Genomic DNA, 17,575 nt, shown 5'->3' with positions numbered 1-17,575 from the left:
GTCAACGAGGCTCTTAAAATTTAGAACAGAATTGTGGAAACTTTCCAATAGGTCGTTCCAACTTCTGGCAGCGGCAAATGTAGGGTTTATATTTATTTTAACTAACATTTATTTTAAGTTTAAACTATCTTTCCTGTTAAGCCTTACTTTCCCCTGGAATTGCCAATGCCAGAGTATGTAACTTTTAGTAGAACGCGCAAAGGATTCAAATTGTCAGAGGAAGTAATCTGAGTTAAATTAAGGGAAACGAGTTCGAAAGTGTGTTTCTTGCTGCACGAGCGTGAAGGTGGCTAGTTAGAAATTGAAGAACCACGCGTTTAGGCCTGTGTGCTTGCCTCGGCAGATTGTTAATTTTTCAACGTAATATTCAGAAGTTTCCTGAATTATCAGCGGTATCTTAGAACGCGGTGAGGTTAGTTACGTATAGAGAGCCTCGTAGTTAGTCACTTGTTATTATTCTTTTTTTAGTTTTTTATTTTTATTTTACCGCCTGGTCGGCGTAGTTTGTGAGCGTCAAGAGCACGCATTTGTAATTTCTAAAGTTGAATAAAAAGGGATTTAAACCCTTCTCAAGAATTTGTCTACTTTTCAGTTCTTAGCAGTCACCACTATTGTTGCGTGCAGGTTGGAAGCACGCAACATTACAAGGGATATCATTAATTATACTTTGCATTATCATTAATTATACTTTGCTTTCCAGAATTTTTTTGTCACTTAAAAACTAACTTCTAAATCTCTCTTTAAAGAACTACCAGTAGGATTCTTCCTCTTCTGGCCTTCCCTCCGTGCTGTATTCGGTTAGTTATTGGGATGTATACCTGTGCAATCTTTAATGAAGCTCCAACACTTTTACCTGTACATGTCTGTACCTAAATGAAACTGGTTCGTTTTGATGTTATACTAGCGAAACACCGAAAAAAATCTTGATTTAAATGATGATGATTTAAATAATTTAGCTGGTATTTTAAGGATGAGGATTTATACTAACTGCTGATGATATTTTATTTAAGTTATCGTGATTATATGTTATAGTGATGAAGAATGTGATTAAATGAGTATGATGGTAATAAAACTTTAGGTGATTGTACTTTGTATTCAGGTGATTTTATTATTTGACGACTTCAATGATGATGCTGTATATGATATATAGTTTCGATTGATTAGTATGGAATGATGATGTGATTTGTGTGATGGTGGTTTATTTTATTCTGACGATGGTGATAGAGATACGATGGTTTAAAATGATGATGTGTTTTGTGTGGTGAGGAATATTTAGATGATTTTGATGATGATATAGATTTGGCTAATGACGATTTTATAGCTGATATGATAGTGATTTATAGAATAGTTTAGAGGGTTTCGGCAGTGAAGACGATGGTTATTTATATTTAGATGCAGCGTCTAACAGCTTCTCCCACCTCAGACAAGATCTCAGTCTGTGTGCTTGTTTCCCTCGTTTTGGAAGCATCTTTGATAAGCTGGGTTGGCGCTTTTTGCTTTTTGTACATTTAGAAAACATTATCATATTTATTTTTATAACCATGGGTCCAAAGAAGAAGATGATGTCTATTGAATTACAGCGTGAAATCATAGAAAACCATGAGCAAGGTGTGCGAGTAATTGACTTGGCGATGATGTACGGTCGTAGCACATCAATGATATGTACTGTGCTTAAAAAAAAGGAGTTGATAAAGGGTATAACGCCATCTAAGGCCGATAAAATAATGTCTAAACTCTGGACCTCTCTCCGTGAATAGATGGAGAAACTACTGATGGGGTGGGTGAGAGAGAAGCAGCTTCAAGGAGGAACCTTAACATAAAGCATCATATGTGAGAAGGCACGAGCAATTTACGGTTATTTGCTAAAGAAGATCCCACACACTTCTAAAAATGAGGAATCGGAAGACTTGTTTAAATCCAGTAGGGCTGGCTTGACATCTTTAGGAAAAGGACCGGCATTCACTCCGTCGTCAGACATGGTGAGGCAGCAAGTTCCGATGTAAAGGCAGCTGAGGTTTACATCAAAATGTTTTCCGAACTGATACTAGCCAAAGGATACATCCCCCCAGCAAGTCTTTAACTGTGACGAGACAGTACTTTTCTGGAAAAGAATGGCGAATAGAACTTACATAACTGCAGAGCAGAAGACGATGCCAGGTCACAAACCCATGAAGGATAGATTAACTCTAGTAATTTGCGCCAATGAGATTGGCGACTGTAAAATCAAGCCTCTGCTAGTATACCATTCGGAAAATCCCAGAGTCTTTAAGTCATATAATATTTCAAAAGAAAATCTGCCAGGTATGTGGAGGACAAATCCGAAGGCTTGGGTCACCAGGAAATTCTTTGTGAAGTGGATAAACCTGGTGTTTGGCCCTTCTGTTAAAAAATAGCCACAGAAAAACAACCTACCCATGCAAGCCCTTCTCTTCCTCGACAATGCCCCTACTCACCCACCAAATCTCGAAGATGATTTACTGTAATAGTTCAAGTTTATAAAAGTTCCCTACCTACCACCCAACACCACTCCTATCCTGCAGACCATGGATCAGCAGGTGATTTCTAATTTTAAGAAATTGTACACCAAGCACATTTTTTGGGGCTGCTTTGAAGTGACGGAGAACACAAACCTTACCCTTCGAGAGTTCTGGAAAGGCCACTTTAAGATCGTCATATGCCTAGGAACATATTGATCAGGCCTGGCTATGTGTTACAACGAGGACCTTAACCTCTGCATGGAAGAAGCTGTGGCCTGAGGCTGTTGCTGAAAGGGCCTTTGAAGGATTGGAACCCAAAATGGCATAGGTAGAGGAGCTTGTTTCTCTGGGAAAATCCATGAGTCTGGAGGTGGATGGGAGATATGTGAACGAACTCGTCGAACAACAGTCTCAGGAGCTTACAACCTTGGAGTTACACGATCTGTATTTGCAGCAGCATACGTTGGGTTAACGAAAAATTAGTTTTGAAGAGGAGCCAGAGGTGGAGGAGGTTATCGCTATAAGAGATATAAAACAGGTCTTGGGAATGTGGGAGAAAGTTGTAGATTTCGTGGATAAAAATCACCGCGAAAACGTTGCAACTAGTCGTGCATCCTTGACAAGGAGGAAGAAACAAACCTCTTTGGAAAGTTTTTTTTAAATGATCTGCGGGTGGAAATAAGCAGATCATGACGAAAAAAGCGAAGATCAGTGACAAAAATTAAGCTTTTCCGTAGGCACTTCACTTTTTTTTAATTATGTTTTTATAGAATATGTATTTGTTATTTATAAAAAATGTTTTTTCTTGTTTTTGATTCTTACTTAAAAACACTTAAAAAACAACTGAGGTCGTGTTTTGGGATCTGGAACGGATTAATGGCATTTCGATTAATTTCAATGTGGAAAATTGCTTTGAGATACGAGCAATTTGACATACGAGCAAGGTTATGAAACGAATTAAACACGTATGTCGAGGTACCACTGTACGTAATTATATAATCGTTAGCAAGCAGATAGTAATAAATAATTTTAAAAGTCTGATGCTATCAATATATAAATTATGTTGACTAGTATAATTAATTTAGAATTATACGCCTACATATAATAATATGATGTATGTTACTACAGATACGTATTAATATATACATATATGAGTCTGTGCATATATATGAAATCATAATTCTATTTAAACAAGTTAACAGTTAGAATTACTGAACAACCATGAAAGATTCCCCAAAAATGAAATATGGTGTAACAATGAACACTTAGTTTAGAAATTCGATTCTATTGTATATTGTTGTAAAAGCCATTGTAAGAGAGAAAATTCTTCATTCTGCCTCAATGCGATTTTTTGCGTTTAATGCGTTGTTTGGAGATATTATGATCCCGAATTATATTGATGTGATATATTAATACTGCATTTGTAGACATACGTTTTCTGAGAAACGAGTCAAGGCGATTGATTTTTTGTAAAAATTTGGATTTATCCTTATTTTATTGACGTGCACCAGCACTGAATTGAGAATGGCTTGTGCTATGCTTCGATGGATGAAAAAGCGTTCGTAAGTAATGAATATTATGAAAGTTTCAGCATATTTAAATGAATAGTATTAAAAGTATATATTTATTAACATATATCAATAGTTTATGGTAAATTTTTCATTATAAATCTCATGATAGTTTCATTTCTCATTCTATTGCATTTCTATTGCGGTACATAAATTTTTTGGTATACATATTGTAGATTGCATCAGTTTTGCTGCGTAATTTATTCCTCGGTATGTTACTTGTAGTGTTATTAGAAATTCCATTATTTTGTATTTTTTCTGCAATTTTTAGTATCTTATTAAGAAATTTATGTTTTATTTCAAGATGTATATGAAGTTGGTTATATCAAATGTTAAATAAACGTTGTTATTCAGGCAATAGCGTTAGCTTTATCCAGATAGATAAATGCATTTCTTAAATACTCAAGATATAAAGACACACTCGGATAGTAGATTTTTATGACTTTACGTTTTTTAAGGGTTATATGTATTCATTAAGGGCGTGTTCAAAACAACCATTGACGGGTAGTCTTGGCGTAATTCGGATTCATACCAAGCTTATCCATTTCTCAGGGCAATAATTTTCGTTATTTTTGCTAAACCATTTACGAAAATATAATCTTCCGAATGCTGAACACTTATGCATGAAAAGACAGAAGTTAAGATATTTGTTTTGCAATTTGATGCAAAATTCTTATTATTAAAACACTGATGTATATGTTCTTAATTTAAAACTCTGCCAGTACATAACATTATATAACATTATTGTGTTATCACCATTTATAGATGTCGCTTGCTGCACAGCCTGCTGAATACATTTTACTTTCTAGCTGTCTACAATTACATCATGTTGTTTCGTTATGAACAGGGGCGAAGTATTCGTTACTTAGATACATTTAAAGATAATTAATTAAATTTTTCTGATTTTGATATCTATATTATATAGACAGGATTACTGATAAAAAATTTCAGAAAATAGTAAATGAAGAAGTAAATAGAAAAATTTCGTTCAGGTATTGTGAGATGCTAATATAAACTTCATACATTTTACTAGAGGGCTGTTGCCAAAGCAAAATCTTTACTATATATGTCTACGAGCTCTATGTATACAGTGTGTTGCTCAAAGTAAACTTCCTGCATTGTGAAGAGTACTACGTGTATGTCTTGATGCGTTCATGAGAAGCTTGTTCCCTCGTATACGCTCTGCCTCTTCGAACAAAAATTGTCCGTAAACTGCAGCGTCTTGAGTTGTTTATATAGGTTCTTGAGCTGTTCTGGTATTTCCTGTCGAATCTGACGATGACGCGGAGAGTCTTGTATCCTTCGTTTACTTGCTACTTCTTCTATTCATCGCGCATGGTCTTTTGACGTTCCACTTGCCTAATGGGCCTCCGTTTCCCTTCTGCTTCCCTTTCCGGAGCACGCAGTGTTTCTTGGTTTTCTGAATGTCTTTTGTGTTTTCTACTAGTTTCTGATACAGTTTGAGCACGCGAAGTTTCTTGAGTTGCTGCTTGTCTGCTGGAACTCCTATTCGTTTCTTCTTCAGTTTCTTGAATGCGTAAGCTTTCTTGTCACTATGCTTGCCTGCTGAGTTTCTAGTTGTGTCTACATTCATTTTTGAAGCTCGCAAATTTTATTGTACTTGCCTGTTGAGTCTCCTAGTGTTTTTTACTTCATTTTTCTGTAGCTCGCTGTACCATTTGTGATCTTTTCTTGCGTTCAGACATTTTAGTAAATTGGAAAAAAAAATTATTTAACTGTAGTAAAGTAACATTGCATCTAAAATACGTTAAATATCTACAGATGTTTAAACTTCTACTCAGAAAGTAAGTATACAATAAAAGAAATTAAATTTTTATAAATAAATTTAGAATAGCATAAAATGCATAGAAACATTTCATTATGAAGAAAATGTATTCATTCTTTCCAAGCAACCAGCGATTCGTAAATACATTTTTCTTGCCAACTCAGGAAACAAAGACCTTTGACACTTCAGATAATACATTGGAAGTTATGATTTAAATTTATTTCAATATAACAAATTTTCAAAATCTCAATAAAGGAATTAACGTAGCGATAGCATATCGTGTCACGTATTCAAAGGTGAAACATAAAAGTTGCCAAAAGCAGCTATTCATTTAAAATACTGATATTAACGAAAGATTTTCGACATACAATGACGTTATATGGAATCACGTGCTTTCTTCAACTTCAGAATATAACCGTAAATAATAATAACAATAAGTTTCACGTTTGGCAATACTATTTATTTCATATTTTTTTTAACTTAAAAATATGTCTTAAACAAACTCTACGATTTGAAAGTGAGAAGGGCCAACATTTTTCCAAGTAAAGCATTTTGATGTCCACTGCGCTAGACTTCGGCCACTTGGAAAAATAAATACGAAAAATTACCGTTTTCCGAAATTTTATATAATATCTCGAGTGATAGTCGTAGGAAGATAGCAATAGTCGGAAAGTTTTACCAAGAAGTTTTGAAATCCGGGGGTACCTCCTTCAAAACTCAAACTCCCCGTTCCGGAGATATGATGTTACGAAGAAAAAAACAAGGAGGCAAAAATCCACAGATATTTTTATTGTTGATTCCTGTGTACAATATTCAATTTCCTTTAAAACATTAAGCTTCATTTAAATAAAAGGAAATTAAATTCAGGCATTTTTATTAACTTTCAAGCTTTTATTGTATTTTTAAATATTCTTTTTGTCACATTTGCGCAAGTTTTCCACGGCGTCATTAGGAGCCGTAGGTCGAAGACATTTAAGAATCATTGCTGTAAATAATGATCATATGATAAATTGCAATACATATTCGATTCTTTTGATGAGAATTTGAGTACAATTCTTTATACATCAGCTACTCTGCCCCTTTATGTAACGACAAATATTATTTTCGATGATTATCCGATGAGAATGATTCTTTACAATGATAATTCGATGACAATGATTATTTACAACGAATCTTCGATCACGTCACTATTGTATATCGCTATACCCGTGGGGTTGGGGCCGGTTGTGAATTGTACTACGGCCCTGTAATTAAGCGTTTTAAATGACGTCAAATAGTCACTGATCCAGATATTTTTCTAGTAACTGCCGGGTATTGTGATCAAAACCGTTATTTAAATCTTCTGAATAAAATTTGGGATAATTCCTTTTACATCAGAGAATAAAGCAATTTGTAACACGAATTTCAACAAAACTACATGCATCGAATAACAAGAATTATATAAACGGAAGTATCAGTACAACAAATCGCTCCTTGCAGCTTCGCTTTTGTCCGACACTTGTTTTTCAGCTATCGTATCTACCCATTTGAAGATACCATGTGAAGAATACTTTTTTTAAGTGTGTAAATTAATTACATGTATGTTATGTATATATATGGAGATATTTTTTGAATTAAGAAAGCATCAACTTCTTTTAACGAAAACAACCGAGACATTACCTCCAGTCCAATTTAATTTTTCATCTAAATCATTTCTTAATTACAAAAGTTAATATTAATTTTCTTTGCAAAGGAGACTAGGTGTTGCTGGAAACAAATGAAATACCAAACATCATAAATTTATTGAAGTCAACAGCAGAAAACTGTTAAACAATTAATAGATCACTTCAATGAAATGTAATTGCATTTAAACGTATTAAATTGTTTTCAGCAGATGTAACAATCAGGAACATAGGAAGATCCGAAGAGATATTTTGCGTTTAAATACTTCTTTTGTTTTCGCTAATTTTTTTATACATTTCAGTTAACGTGTAAATCTGTGTTTTGAACGCATGGCCCGTTAAGTGAAGAAATCTGTAGGAAGGCAATTTTTAATCCTGTGCGGAAATTGTCCAAATGATTGATCAGTCATCGACTCAGCATACGCAGCCATCAGGTTGAGATCCCAAACATTGATTAATTGCGCTCGACTGGAAATTTGATCAGCATGGTCAACGGAAGCCACCGTTTAAAAAATTTTCTTGTTCTTAAATATGCTTATTCACTTTTGTAATATGACTAGATACTTATAATCACGGTTCCTTCACTTTCAATAATATATTTCATTATTTGTTGAAGTGCAGACACACACTTCATATTGTAGAAAAACGTTTCTCTGGAATTTTTGATGCAAATCCTGCTTATTTTTTCTAAGAAGTGAAAGTAAGGAAGTGTGCCATTTATAAAGCTTAAATTTTGCTGGATTTGCAGGTTTTTCGAGCTCGCATTTTACGTGCTTCTTAAGAATCTCTAGAAATAAAATGGGAACTTTCCATGACTTGTTGCCAATCTAATTGGAGAAAAAATTTATTCTTTATAGGGATACTTGCGGGAGGTAACCGTCGAGCAATCTTCTTGTATCTGCCTCGTCCCATCCTGTTTGTTATTTTATTAAAACGTGTTTGGAAATTATTTCCCTCATTGCAAGGTTTGATTTGAGATGACAGATGTCAATCAGACCTTTTAATATGGCATCTTGAGCTGCTGGTGCCAGCAACTTTATTTCCTGTTATACCTGTATATCCTCATAATGGAATTTAGGCTAATACGACGAATATTCATTTCCATATTTATTGTTTTTTAAAGATTTTGAATAAGTAAAGATATTTTACAACATAGAGCATTTAGAAATCTTTGACAATCTGTAAAAATGTTCGCAAACTGTAACTTACTACTTTTGACAAAAAACGTATAAGTAATCATTTATTAAATTAATTAATTCAAACATATGAACATATATATTTAATGAAATAAAAATATTTCAGCGCAAATAATTATCGACGTATATTTGAAGAAGAAGAAGGAGAAGCAGAAATATACTACAGCGGACAATTACTAGAAGAATTGGATCCCCAGTGTTTAAGATTGCAATACGTGTCGGAGACGTAAGTCTTTTCGGAAAAAATAATAAAACAAAAGATAATGTTTCAGGTCCAGTTTAATTATACATTTAATAATATTTTGACAAAAACGCTGGTCTGGAAAATAATACGTTTTCAGATTTATAATGCTTAAAGTTTTTTTCATTCCTTCATTACAAAAATAGATTATAAATGTTTAACATGGAAAATCACATTGTGAAGAATTCATATTTATTGTAATACCTTTTGATTATAAGGAAACTTTATTGCATTAACTAATGAAATATCTAAACAGAAAGCTAATATACAAAATACACGTGTTTATACGGCCAGTTTGTAAAATTTGTGAATGAGAAGTAAATGTCAAATAGTTGATATAATTAGAGTAACAAAGACAAAAAAGACTTTATGTTTATAAATAATATGCATATATGTATATATATATATATATATATGTAAAACAAATTAAGTAAACACTGGAATCCATCCCATACTCTATTCGGAACAAATCTAATATAAATTGTTCTCCTCACCTCTTTCTGTTAGACTATATATTTCTAGATTTACAGAGATTTATGATATTATTTATCTCGAGTATTGAAAATGTACTCATCAAACATAATAAAAATTTCGAGATTCTTACTTTTCATTGCAATTATTGTTTTTAATATGTAATATTAAATGATTTTGAATTAATAGCAAATTAAAAAATAAAAATTAATTAATTAAAATATATGTTTATGTAGATATATATATCCCCATCACAGGATTTTTACATAAAGATGATGACTTAGCTAAGTGGGAATATAAAATTTCCTGAATCAAATATTTCTTTTACTAAACCACAATATTGTCGAACTATGCACATTTTTTCTATCTCTGTCACCGCTGACACGGCGTCGTACTACTTTATTCCTATTCCAACAATATGAGAAATATAAATATTCTAGAAATAGGTAAGTTTGGAATTTCAAATGAACTGGGGCCGCAAATGTGAATTGAAATAAATCTGAATATTTTATCTTATTCATCTGCCAAATTTGCTCTGTATTATAGATCAACATGTGCGATCAGAATTCCTAACATTAATTCACACACACACACATATACATATATATCTATATATATATATATACGTTTATCGTATATATGTTACGGTGAAACACCGAAATCTGGAGAATGTCGACTTTCACCGGTGAATGTCAACATTCACATAGTCGCTTGTTGTATGTCCGAAATATTTTCAAATACTCTTATTTCTGACTTACACCGGTAAATGTCGACATTCACCATCTACTAATGATATATATACATATAATCGTTTATTGCAATGCACTGTCGGAAACGTTTTCCTGGCGCCATAGTGACGAGAGACAACACAAGAAAAATAGGGTACGAACAGTGTAAAGATATTTGTTTGTTATTCTTAGCGCGGCGGAAACTAAGAAATAAGAACAAAAGCATTGGATCGTCATCAAAAAAAGTATTCGAAAGTTCCTTCGGGAAGTATCCTAGACATGGTTTGGTAGGGGTAGTCCAGTGCATTGTTCAGCAAGATCACGAGCCCTCACTTGCATTATCACTTCCTCTAGGGTACGTCAAAACATTAGTGCACGAAACCCCCGTTAGAACTCCAACAGGAACTTGTGGCACATATCGTGTCAGCTGCTGGGAAAGTCCTGGGGGTGCACGGTATTTTCCAGAACATCTTATGTTCGATGTGCGAAAGATCACCTGCATCAGGGTTTAGGTCGTAATTTCGAAGAATTTCATTGAGGTCCATAAGTGTCTAAATTTGTTCCTATTTTTTAATTTCTCTTGTGCTAAGCATAACTGGTGTCCGTTCTTTCTTGTGTTTTGTGTTGTTTGTACCGACCAGGAAAGTGTTTTCGGTCATGTTTTGCCATTTCATTTTTCGTCGTCGTCTCTCTCATATATGTGCATAATTACCTATGACTCAAGTGTTACTACTATATCATGAAATTTACAAACATAGTGTTTAAAATGCTACATATCCCCATTCGAAAATGTCTTTTTTTTTTCTCTTGCCCTTCAAATAAGAAATGTGTCTCCTTCATTGTATAACCTCCTGAAACTTTAATTCTTCTTTTTTCGAGGACTATGGAGAAAATATTTCAGTATAGGCAGCTGTCAATATTCTAACATTACATTTTAAAAGCCATTAAAGTGTAGCCGAAACGCTCAGAAAGGCTTAATTCGCTTAGGATTTAGGAAATACATTTTGTAAGACTTCGCAAATTTTCCTTCAATAAATTTAATGGAACAGACAAAAGAAATTACAGGGAACAATAAATATAGGAGAAAACAGATATATCTTTTCGTAATTTATTTTGCTTTGTTTGATTTCTTTCATTCTTCCTGTATAAATAATTAAAACTTTAAGAATGCAACTGAAGAATGAGAATAAAATTTTGAATTGAAAACGAATGGTGGCAAAAATCCTAGTGCTCCTCTGCTGTACCACGAAATAGACCAGCAATATATTCCGAATTTGGAATAACGAGAAAAAATTTGAAACCTTTGCAGCCAGCGATGCAAAGAGATTGATCTGACAGGAAGATGACTTAAATGAGGAAACTCGGAGATAATTTAATGAGGTGTCAGTTTACCTCTATCGGGATAATAATAAGAAAAGGTTAAAATACAAAATACGTAAGTAAATTATACAAAAATTGAAGAAATTTAATATATCTGGCATGCGTAAGAAATAGTAATTGATTCAAAAATGTAAATGAATCCAAAGCTTTCAAACTTATACTCGTTTGAATACAGATTTTGCTGATTCAGAAAGTACGTTACTTGTATATCTTCTAAAATGCTTTTTCCATCCTTTGTTTGTAGTTGTTTCATTTTTCATTTCAGTTTCATTTTTTCCTCCTATTTTGCAATTTTCGCCATTCTTTCCCTCTGCTTTTAAGCCACCTGTTTATTAGTACTATTATTTATATTACAACTTATGTAAAAATTAAGTAAGGAAAAGTAAGGCACTAAAACTTTGCAACTTATTACGCTCTACGTGAGATTCATGGTGGTCGCTTATTGCATACAAATCATGCCAAATGCTTTAACTCTTTCGCATCGAGGGACGACCAAATCTGTTTTCAATAAACATCGAAAACGCCCGTGTTTACGAATTTGTCTTGGAATAGTTTTCCTTTTCCCCTCCGGTTTCATCCATTGTGTGCAGTTTCACCTTAGGGCCGGTTTGCACCTGCGAACGTCAATAGCTTTCCGTTTTTCTCCTTTATTTGCTTCAAAAGAATGATTGACATGTCTTTTAACAACTCGCGAAACCAATGAGCCATACATACTAACGTGGAGGGGAAAGAACTAGGTAGAAAATAAACGAGGCGTTGCGGCGGTTTGCTGTTGCCTGAATGAACGGGCGTTTCGGGCGACTTCGATGCGAAAGATTTAATTTCTCTGCTTGGCTTTAGGTCCTAACAACGAAAACTAAAAATTCGACCTTTGTAGAAAAACATTTTGTCAGGCAATGAATCTACGGTTAGATTTTTCCCTCTGAAACTGAGCCAAAAGTGTTATATAGTATCTAAATATGGAAGTGTTGTACATGTTAAACGTGATCTTCGTTGCATTACTTTCACTCTTTTACTACTGAAATAAAGAGATACTGATTATTTTGTAGATTGGAAAACCCTCCTTGTGATCATAAAAAGGAGCAAAAACTGGAAAACGAGAAAGAACTAGAAAAGAAGCGAGAACAGGAAAAGATGCAAGAGCTGAAAAAGAATCAAGAGCTGAATAAAAAAGAAGAACAGGAAAAGAAGGAGAATCTGGAAAAGGAGCAAGAACTGAAAAACAAGAAAAAACTGGAATTGACACAAAAACGAGAAAAGAAGCAAGAACTGAAAAAGAAGCAAAACCTGGAAAAGATACAAAAACGAGAAAAGAAGCAAGAACCGGAAAAGATACAAGAATTGGAAAACATACAAGAATTGGAAAATAAGCAAGAACTGAATAAGAACCAAGAGCAGGAAAAAAAGCAAAAACTTGAAAAGAAGCAAGAACTGAAAATGAAACAAGAGCAGAAAAAGAAGCAAAAACTGGAAAAGAAGGAAGAACTGAAAAACAAACAAAAACTGGAAAAGCAACAGAAAATAGAAAAGAAGCAGGAACTGAAAAAGAAGCAAACTCTGGAATGGATTCAAAAACTAGAAAAGAAAGAAGAACTAAAAATGCAGAAACAACTGGAAGAGATACAAAAACAAGTAAACAAAGAAGAACTGAAAAGGCAGAAGAAACTGGAAAAAATGCGAAAACTAAAAAACAAAGAAGAACTGAAAAAGAAGAAGAAACTGGAAAAAATGCAAATACAGGAAACGAAGCAAGAGCCGGAAAAGATGCCAGAACTGGAAAATATAGACGAGTCAGAAAAGACGCAATACCTGGAAAAGAAGCAAAAAACGGAAAAGAATACAAATCTGAAAAACAAGCTGGAACCGGAAAAGAACTGTCAAACCCGAAAAGGAAACCGGATGAACTGCGAAAAGAGCCAGAACTGGATAACGACTGTAGAACGATTGATTTAATGACCAAACGAAGCAAGAACCGGAAAAGAAAAATAGAACAAATAAATCATATACCACTGCAAATAATAGCAGTGCAAACATTAAATATCAACGTCAAAAAAGTAAACACCCTTCTTCAAGGGGGCCTTGCAATGCACTGTCATAATCTAGAAGATATAGAAAAAAATCAGTTATAACCTCATTGCCAAAACAGTTGCAAAAGATATAGTTAACATAAAATTTCCTGAAGCCAGAATACCAAAATGCAGAATTCATAATATTCCAAAAAATTTCAACTCTGATGAATTGATTCAAATTATCGCCCAAGAAACATAATATTTCCGAGCTAAGACCTTTATTTAAACTGAATGATCAAATAATAAATGGATCATAAAATGTCACGGTAAAACTTTCCAAAATTTTATGAGTAAAAAACAAATATATATTGGATGGCGCACCAATAAAATAACCGAGTTTACCGGTGTACGCAGATGTCAAATCTGCCAGGATTTCTCCCATAAGACAAACAAACCAAAATGCTCATTCTTCATCGGAAATTATCATGTTTCTTGCGTTCTTCACAAACTCCGTACTGCATAAACTGCTGGATTAACAATGAAATGTATGAAGCAAACTTTGAGTGTAAACATCCAGCTTTAGCTATTTCCTGGTCCACATATCAAACAGAAGTTAGACGAGTAAAATCTAATACATATTATCAACAATAATACAAGATCCTTCAGACTATATATGGACCATTTCCATCAATAAAAAGAATAATAATGTCATCCGCTTTCTCAAAATAACTCTTCAAAGAGAGAAGACCGTCACCGACCAACTAAGTCAGTATCAAGTAGATTATCTGGCAGATTTTATTATAACACAAGAATCTTATTGCATCACTGGCAAAGTAGGAAGAATTCCAAATAACTGGACAATTATTCAACGTCATGCTTCAACCGGTATTTTATCTCCTCGTACAGCCATATTCATTCCAAACAATAAATGGAATTCTACAATAAGGATTAATACTCGAGATATAATCACAATTTCAATCAATACTAATGCATCTCAGCTTCTTATCACTAGTATCTATATATCTCCGTCAAAAATCCAAATCAAACCTTATCCATACTAAATGAAATCTTACAACAATAATAATAGTCCGCATGTTATTAGTGGAGACTTTAACTCCCATAGTACTTAATGGGGATACTTACAAACCGATCACAGAGGAGAAATACTTGAAGAATTTTTAAATGCAAACAATCTCATTCTACATAATCATTTTACTGACCGACCTAACTTTGATAATACCTACAATAAAGATTGGACTGATCTTCTTATTTCTACAACACATCTTGATAATAAAATTAACAACAGATCAATACTAGATGAACACTGAATCTGATAACAAATATATCTCTTTTGATATAACTGAATATACGTTCCTTTACTGCACTTACAAGATATAAAATCAATAATAACAAAGAAAAGAAATTTCAACAAATGTTCAATTCAATTTCAAATGACTTTCTAAATTCTATTATTCTGTGTACAACAAAATCAGAACTTAATAATATTACCAAGGAACTTATCAGAAAGTTTCAAGATACCTAAGAACGTACCTTCTTCAAAAGATCATCAATTCCCATTATAAAAATCAACTGGTGACGAAAGAACTCCGCAAAGAAACACACAAAACACGAGCATTACGAAGAAAACTCAAATCATCGCAAACTGATGAAGAACGACTCAACCTACTTCAAAAATACAAAAAACGAAAAGCCTCATATAAAAAGCAAATAATATCTGAAAAACATTAAGCATGGTGCAACTATTGTTCAAACAACCAGGATACGTATGGCTCATTGTACAAAATTGAAACCAACAAAATCTTCCACCCAACGCAACTTACAGTCACTAATACGGGAAATAATGATAAAAATGTTACGAAGATCACTTTAGAAAACATCCTAGATGTTATTCTACCAAACGAAAGCATATATGATGATTCAACTGAACAAAGATTAATTCGTTTTAATCTACTTCCACGAAAATGATATCCCATTTACATCCATGAAACTCAAACGAATTATTGAAAAACTCAATAACAAAAATGCTCCTTGACCAGATAGAATCTGCATTCAAATTATACATAAAAGCTCTTGGAGAAATTCTTGAACGTTGTATTATAGGAAGACTTGAATACCAATTTCAACATCAAAATTTCATCAAGGAAAATCAGTATGGATTTAGGCAGCAAAAATCTACCATTCATGCAACCAGTGCAGTCCTAAATCAAATCGATGTTAATAAAATCAATAACCTACACTCCGCAATAATCAGCTTAGATCTTGAATCAGCCTTTGATTCATTATGGCGGCCTTCAATTAAAGAAGCACTTAGAAATATTGAATGTAATTATAATATCTATCGAATAATCAATAATTTCCTTGATAATCGCCATAATCTCATTTTATATAATAATACTTTAATCAGAAGAAAACAAGTTCGTGGATGTTCACAAGGCGCATGTATGAGCGCAGAATTATAGAATATTACATTTAATAAAATTATAAAAAGTGCCTGGCTTCCTTTTCCTAAAATTACTGCTTTCGCCGATGATGTCGCATTTGTTATCAGTGGAAGGTCCTACTTAATCCTTCGAAGAAATTGTCAAGAAATAATAGCCATATTCCAGCAAAAATGCAAGAAAATTAAACTTGAAATTTAATCCTTCAAATCTAGAATCATGACAAATAATAAACCTGGATAAAATCTTACTAAGCAACTTTCTGTTAAAATAAATGGCGAAAAAAATCAAGCATACTAAATCAATCAAATACCTAGGAAATTATAATACATGAAAACAACATCTTATCGAATATCTCAAAGAACTTAAAATTCGCACACATTCTATAAGTCAAAATCTTCGACATGTGCATGGCACAAACTGGGGTTTAAATCGCCATATCACCAAATTACTATATCGTACAGTAATAACCAAAATGATTACCTACGGCTCTGCCATCTGGGCATTCCCTATAACCACAAGAAAAAAAAAATTCTTACCTCAACACAACGACAATTTAATCTTAATATTTCCAGAGGCTTTCGAAATACCTCCAGTACTACTCTCAATATCTTAGCTGGAACTATTTCACTCCATGTCGAATCCATTCAGGAAGCAATTGATTCTACAATATATGAACTTCGGCATAATATTACTTATAACAAAACCATATACATCACAGAGGATTACGAAATGTGCCCTGCTCCTTACAATAGACATCTCCTGCTGTATCACACACAAAAATAAAAACAGCAATAAACACTAAAACTAAAAACAATTCAATTGAAGTATTTAATTATAGAATCAAATATTAATACTGACCGTCAATCTGCCATCTATGCTATCTCTAACCCAGAAAATCAGACTTCTATTGTTTATGACATCAATAACCTCTCTAAAACAACAGATAATTTAAAAATTCATATATCATGGATAAGAGGCCATAGTAGAAATGCCGGTAACTTAACATTTGACAAACTTGCAAAGAAGCTGTTCCTAATCAAGAAAGCAATTTTCTATATACGAAATTTCCCAAATCTTATCTTCGACTGCCCATAAAAGAACAAATTACCCAAATATGCCAAGAACAATGGAATAACGCATCTACAGGTCGATGAAATTACTAGTTCTACCCCTATTGCAATACTGACACCAAGAGTACATAATCCTTTTTAACATGTAATATTACTGGCCATGGGCCATATCGTGTTTATTTTCATCAAAGAAACTTAATAGACACTGACTTCTGTATATGCTGCTAGAAAGGAGACAGTGATCACTATCTTTTCTCATCTCCTCTCAAGAAAACGTTTCATATTCGCGCACCCAGAAATATTGATATATAATTCAAAAGAACGATCAGCAAACTTCAACATCTTCATTCTAATATAAAACAAATTCACCAAAACTTAACACAATTGGATTAAATCTATGCAGAGTAACCCCATCTACAACAGATGAAATATAACAAAATATTTAATTTTCACCTTTGTAGAATTTTAAGATAATTATCGATCTTTGTCACAAATACTTATTTGTACTGATCGTAATAAAAAAAGC

This window comes from Stegodyphus dumicola, chromosome 10 (assembly GCF_044657685.1).
Source record: "Stegodyphus dumicola isolate Sdum_Otavi_A_Nest chromosome 10, ASM4465768v1".
NCBI classification, from domain to species: Eukaryota; Metazoa; Arthropoda; class Arachnida; order Araneae; family Eresidae; genus Stegodyphus; species Stegodyphus dumicola.
This window is presented reverse-complemented; position numbering follows the sequence as displayed.